The sequence below is a fragment of the Numenius arquata genome, chromosome 3, assembly GCF_964106895.1.
Source record: "Numenius arquata chromosome 3, bNumArq3.hap1.1, whole genome shotgun sequence".
In the NCBI taxonomy this organism is placed as follows: domain Eukaryota; kingdom Metazoa; phylum Chordata; class Aves; order Charadriiformes; family Scolopacidae; genus Numenius; species Numenius arquata.
In genome coordinates, this window is record NC_133578.1 from 56,614,274 (window position 1) to 56,620,861 (window position 6,588).

The window sequence follows — 6,588 nt, forward strand, 5'->3', positions numbered from 1 at the left end:
TCAAACATCTCCTGCTCCAGTGGCTCGTACTCCTATTGCCCTACTCATGGGCTAGTCCCACTTGAAGTTTGCTGGCCTTGACACGTGCGTGCACACCAGACCAGTGAGAAATAGGGTGATAAGAGTATCAGCTGGACTGCAGCCATGAAGTGCAGGTTTCATGCATTGATGTGTAATGGGTAAGCTGGTTGTGTGGGACTGCCTCCCTTTATCCTGGGTTTTTTCATGTTTGTTTCTCTCCAGTCTGCCTTAGTCCCTCCCTTTACACATCTTTGGTGCTTTTCTTAAACATCCCATAGTACGTTTTGCACATTGCTGCAATCCCCTTAAAATTTATTATGGAATTTTTTTATGTAGTCCCCAAATTCTCCCTGTTCTGTCCCTAAATTCTCACTCTCCTGTATCCTGTAAGCAGTCTCATACCCCTTTAGGTAATCCCTCAGTTTGCACAACCTCCTCTGGGGAGTTTCCTACCCTTGTTTTAGTGGGCGCTGCACCAGGGACAATGATCTGAATCACCCTCCGGTGTTTTTAGGACTAGTGAGTTAGTGTGCTCAGGTTTCACTAATGGTTCTTCTGATCCTTGCTATGGCCGTGTGTTTAATTTGCTTAGCCTTTAGTCAGATAACCTAATGTGCTCTGTTATATGGAAAAACATCTGCAGTGCCTTCTGAGCCTAACTAATGGACCAAGAAGAGTAGACCAAGAGTGGACCAAGTTGGTATAGGTGTCTATGGCACAGGCAGGGTGAAGAGCTTTGCATACCTGATCTTGCTCTGTACTCGGTGGGGTTAAATAGATATTTTAGGGGACGTTTCTCCTATACTTCAGGCATTTATATTATGATTTCAAACTTTGTTCTATTTTATAATTAGCATTGTGATATGAAGGGTGGCTAGTTAACTCTTGCATATGTATCTAGATTTGGACAGAATCGCACACAGAGGCAATTAGGTTTAAGATGAGCAAAACCAGAGACAAGTGAACACCTTCCGGAAATTCCTGTCTGCTATTCAGCGTTGTAAAAGTCTAAAAACTTTTGAAGGGAGATGAATGAGGTTCTGTAACTGAGGACAAAGACATTTCTGCAGATAATAGCTTGTGGAAACTTCAAGAGCTCAATGTTACACTAGAGAAAGATGGAAAGACATTTGAAGAAGGGGGACTTTAATTAGAAAGAAAAAGACTGTGATGTGCTCACCTAGGACTTCTGGGGCTTTAGAAGGTACGTGAAGAACTCTAGGACAAAATCAAAGATCATAGTTCAAATACCACCAACTAAAAACTGCTAAAAGTGTCATTCCTTACTATATTAAATGAAAAAAAAAAATACACATTTCCTCTAAGTTGAAGATCGTGTTCTTTATACACAGTTCGAAACAAACTTAAGGACTTATTTTCCAAGGTGATTACAGTTATATTGACTTTAAGCAGAGCGGCTGTTTTTCAGTGCCTTGAAAGTTTGATCTGGGATCTCTGTGGATTTTAGGATATAAAGTGGAAGAGCTTAGGTTTTGAAGTTCTTATTATAATAATAAATGTTAGTTTACTTAACGATTCCATTTTGTCCAAGTCTGGAGCAGTTTCAGCAGATGCAAACGATGTGTTCTCAGTGGGTAGATGGATGCGATCAGGAGTTATAGCATGTTGCATCATGTTTTCTACTTTTAGGGCTTGTGTGGGCAAAACCAAAGATCTTTCAGCAGACAAAGGAGCATTGCTGATTATTAAGAAGATAAATGGATGGAGATGGTATTTTGACTGCCATTGTAAAAATGTGATTAAAAACCACAATATGATAGAAAACCACAGATTTAATATAGATTTAGTAGACGTGCTGCACTCATGTATTTATTACAAGACAGACATCCAAGTCTCTTAACTCGTGCTGAAGAAGAGTGGAATTATTGAAGATATGACTTTTTTTCTAAGAGCCTTATTGTAGAATTTGACTTTTTTTTTCCAGCAGCCTGAAAATTACCATTAATTTGCAAAACAGTCATGGCGTGAGGTACAAGTGAACGGCGGGAGGAAGTAAGGGATAGGGGATCTGTTGGGCCATTGCATCAAACACCTGCAGGAGGCAAGTCCACTGGTTCATGGTGGAGCCAGACCTTGTCAACAGCTGCAGAGTCTGGGTCTGAGCGCTCCTGCTTTTACTATCTGGGGCAAACAGCCCTGGGTAGCCAGGCAGCAGCACTGGGTCATTACTCATTCCCCTTTCCCTCCGTCCTGCAAGAACAGCTGTTTGCTGGCTTTCTGCACTTTGAGATCTAGGGTAGAGATTGACTAGTACCTGAGGATGAAACCGCTGCTTCCTATTTGTAAAGATGGTTTGGTCAGAGGATTGCAGATTTCCCAGCAGTACGGCTTGCTTTCTCTTCTGGTTTTGTTCTTTTCACATCCCTGCTTCCTGAAATAGCGCCTCAGAAATTCCTGCTTCCTCTATGGTCATCATTGACTTTGCTGTATCCCTTAGCTTGTGCTAACCAGGAATCAGAAATAGTTCTTTCTTGAGATTATTTCTGCCAGGTAATATTATCTGGTGGGACGTTACCCTGAATCCCTTCAAAAGGAAGATCGTTAAGCTCTGGAAGACCTATGGTGGCTTTAATAATCTGCAGATGGCTGTGAATCCACACTATGGTGTGTGTAGTGTCTGGGATGTATTGGGGGAAAGGAAACCTGGTCTCCAAAGTGCTTGGAGGGTGAGAAGAGAGGAGAGCCAAAGGGGAAGGATTATTACCAGAATATAACAAGGTTTTTCAAACTGGCCAAAGGGGTGGGGTTTGGCATGGCAGGAGTCAGGGGATCTGCAAGGCACAGATGGAAAAGGAAGGAGCGTGTCAGCAATTTTCTCACTCAGCTTGAGTAAAGACAATAGGGAAAAATCAATCTCTCTTATGCTGTAAGAATGTAAGGCAAAGTATCTAAAATGCCTACTTTTTTTTTTTTTTTTTCCCCCACAAATGGGATAATCCAACATTTAAGTCTGAAGGCAAAAGATTCATTGGCTCAGCTGGATATCTAAAGGTATCATATTTATAGACCAGCTATTTCAGGAATGGAGCCTGTGTTCTTTTGCATCACTTAAGGCAAAATATAACCTTGGCAAACAAAACCACTGGCAATATTTGCAGTTGCGTCACTCTCAAGTGAGTATTTAACATCAGAAAACGTTAGGACATTCATGATAAGCCACTGTTTTTACATAATCCTGTCAGTTATGGCTGTCCAGTGGCTGCGGTACAATATCTTGAACAGAAAATGTTCACTATCGCAAGTTAAAGCAGCATGGAGTAGGTAACTGGATTATGATATTGATGTCAAACTGTGGAATAAACTTAATACAGTAATTGGGTGTCTAAATGTGATTTGAAACTAGGGTTTAATCAGAAGAGGGTCAGGGTTTTTTTTTTTTTTCCCCTCCAGGAATAAAAAGAATAAAACCAGGAATCTGGCTCAGTGACAATTCCTTAAATTATGGACAATGCATAGTAATTTGCTTCAAAAGACAAATACCTTTACGGTATTGCTTCAAAAGACTCTCCACAGAATAAGGTGGAGAATAAGAGATTTTCCACTGACCTCTGTACGTTGAAAAAATGTCATAGTGAATTTTGGACCGAGTCAAAATTCAATTGAGTAGTCATGCTAAGGGATGCATTTATGGTGGCAGATGGGAAGATGTGGCAGAACAGATCAGAACTAAACGCTCAAAGAAACCCCACCTATTAAAGTTTTCTTAAAATGTTTAGTAACTGAAAATTTTATTCACAAGTTGGGAAGAGCAGAAATGGTGTGCAGTGGTTAAGTCTTTCAGCAAGAGGTATCCGAAGGAAGAAACTGCAGATCAGTCAGGTTCCCATGTTATCTTCTTTCTCAATTCAACCCACTTGTCATATCACCAGAAGTGGAAGAGTTCAGTTGACTTTAAGATGTGCTATCACAGGCCAATGCCTTCACAGTTTTCCAAATCTTCTTGCAAAACTGCTGCTTCGGTTACTACTCTGCTGAAAACGTCCCTCTGTAAAGGCACGATGTGAAGGCGTGCCCAGCTCACGCGCGGGGCCTGCCTTATTCTGAGTAGCCAAGGGGGATACTAATGCTGAAAGCAGTTTTCCATCCATTCTGTCCTGACCTGCGGGTGTATGTTTAATGCATAGCTACAAAAGACTCCCAGCTCGTCGTGGAGGGCGTTAGATTTCCCTGTTGGAGGCCAGCCATGGAAAAGCAAAGCTTTCCACTTGAGTCACCCACAGATGCAACCGTGCAAAAGTTGCCATTTTAATAAGTGAGCTAATAAACAACACTTCTTAAAGACTTCTCTCTCATGGAACAACACAATCATCTGAGGTCATGCTGGTTTTCGCCACCTTTGTTTTTTGACTTTCTGACTTCAGGACATTTTATTCAGTTCTGACAGTTCCATAGTGGTGTGTTTTTTATCACTGTCTCCAGGAGCCAGATACCATCAGCAATGTCCAGACCTACACGTGCGTGACCTGACCACAGAATTTCACTGTCTGGAAGATCTGTTACCTCTAAAATACAGTAAATACATTATTAACTGCAAAATAACTGGTTAGATCTTGAGCCACCTGGTATCTTAATGAAAACCACAAATTTTTCTGGGTATTGTGAAGGGTTAAAAAAAAAAAAAAAATCATAGTTCCTCTTGAAAGCTTTATGAAAGTCAACATAATCTAGGTATGTTTGGTATGTGCCACGCGTTGCTGGTGTGCATCAGTTGTTCAGTGACAGTGCACAGCCTGAAAACACAGTCAGCATAAGATCAGGCTGCCAAAAGTTACCTGTTGTTCTTAAAGCACCTGAAGATGCAGTGATGTTGCAAATCCAATTCAGCTTAAGTATGTAGAAGAATTTTCTGTAGAGGGCTGTGATGCTATGTCAGTTTTACAATCGCTAAAAGTGTCTTTCAGGTAGTTTTTTGATGTTTTTTCCTTTACGTTCTTCTACAACGGACTTATTCTCTTGTGCTTAGTTCAAGATTTAGAGCATCATTTTGTGTTCCTTTTTGCTGCCTTCTTTGAGCAGATCTGTTCTGTTTTTCCCTACACTGTGCATTCCAGTTCTTCATTTTTAAGTTACTTTCAGCTTAATGTAAGATGATTTTCTCACAGTTATTGTCTTATTTGTATCATCGATTTTTTTTTTAATTATTATTATTTTTTTTACAGGTGACAGAGCAATTTCAATATGCAGTGAAAGCCTTCTCTTTAATTTCTTTTTTTGGATGGTAATATTTCCTCATTTCTTTTTTAGTAATTCATCCTAGCTATGATTAAAATCACCTGCAAGCTCTTTGTGGATGGAAGACAATCCTCAGGAGCCCCCTTTTTGCTGCCTGCAAATGTGATTGTCTTTTCTTTATAACCATTTATTCCCTTTTTCCATTTTTAATGGCATTTTGGCCTAAGCATTTGGGAGGTTCTGCTTTGTTGGTCCATCTCTGATGATGCCACTCTGTAGCATTGCAGTGACACACCCCTCCTTTCTTCTAGCCATTGAAAAATACCAGAAAAATCTTGTTTCTACTAACATGTTTTACTAGAATTCATTTATGTGAAAGCTGAAAATTATGCCTATCTGTGGAAAACTTGTTCTTTAACAGTTGACATTTGAATTCTATATATTTGGGTGGTGATTTTCTTATTTGCTGCTTCTGCAAGTATTTTCTTTAAATTTATTTTCATGATGGCAGCACATATGTTGTACTCACTGTTGACATGTACGACTTACATGCCCAAACATTAGGTTAAAACCTATGCCTGTGTTTTTGTTACAATTAGCCTGATGTGATTTTGGGGGGAGAAGACCATGTTCTTGCCATCAATGGATGATTTAGTTATCAAAGTTGGATGAGCTCTTCATTGGTGCTGCTGTGTGAACAAATTCCAGGTATCCGAGTCATGTTCAATCCATAATTAGTTGTCCCGACTCTCCCATTCGTGCCCAGCCATATCAATGAGGGCCTGCTGCTGCTAATGAGGTTCTGTAAGATGTTTCAGAAAGTGGTTTTGTATCGTGGTAGCATTTGGAGGGTTTTCATCCTCACCTATTACCTTGAAGAGTGTACCTGCTCCTTTGCTGTTAATTGGTTCCTTGTCTGTCTCGCAGGGCTCTTTACACGGTGTCACTCACAATCAGTGCAACCCTCTCTTTCCCTCCAGCTGGGGAACCTGAGTAGTTCATGATTTTATTATTGTTCTTCAATTTGATACAATCTGTTCCTGACCATCTGTACCACTCATGCTGAGAATATCAATACTGTAATTTTCCATCTCCCTCATAACTTGAGCTGATTTTTCCAGCTTGCAGCATTGTATGTACATGCCAGGATCTTATACGTAACATGGAGTGACTCTGGAGCAGCAGCTTCTTCAAGGTTCAAGCTCCTTGCTGAGGCAGGATCGGACTGATGCTTGTTGCACAGATTTGGGACTATCCACTAATCCAAGGAACTCAGATGGAAATTGTCATGGAGACAAAGTGAAGACTTAGCCAGTAATATTTTTGAAGGAGGAAGGTGGTCAGCCTTGCATCCAGCTCCCACGCTTGAAGAAT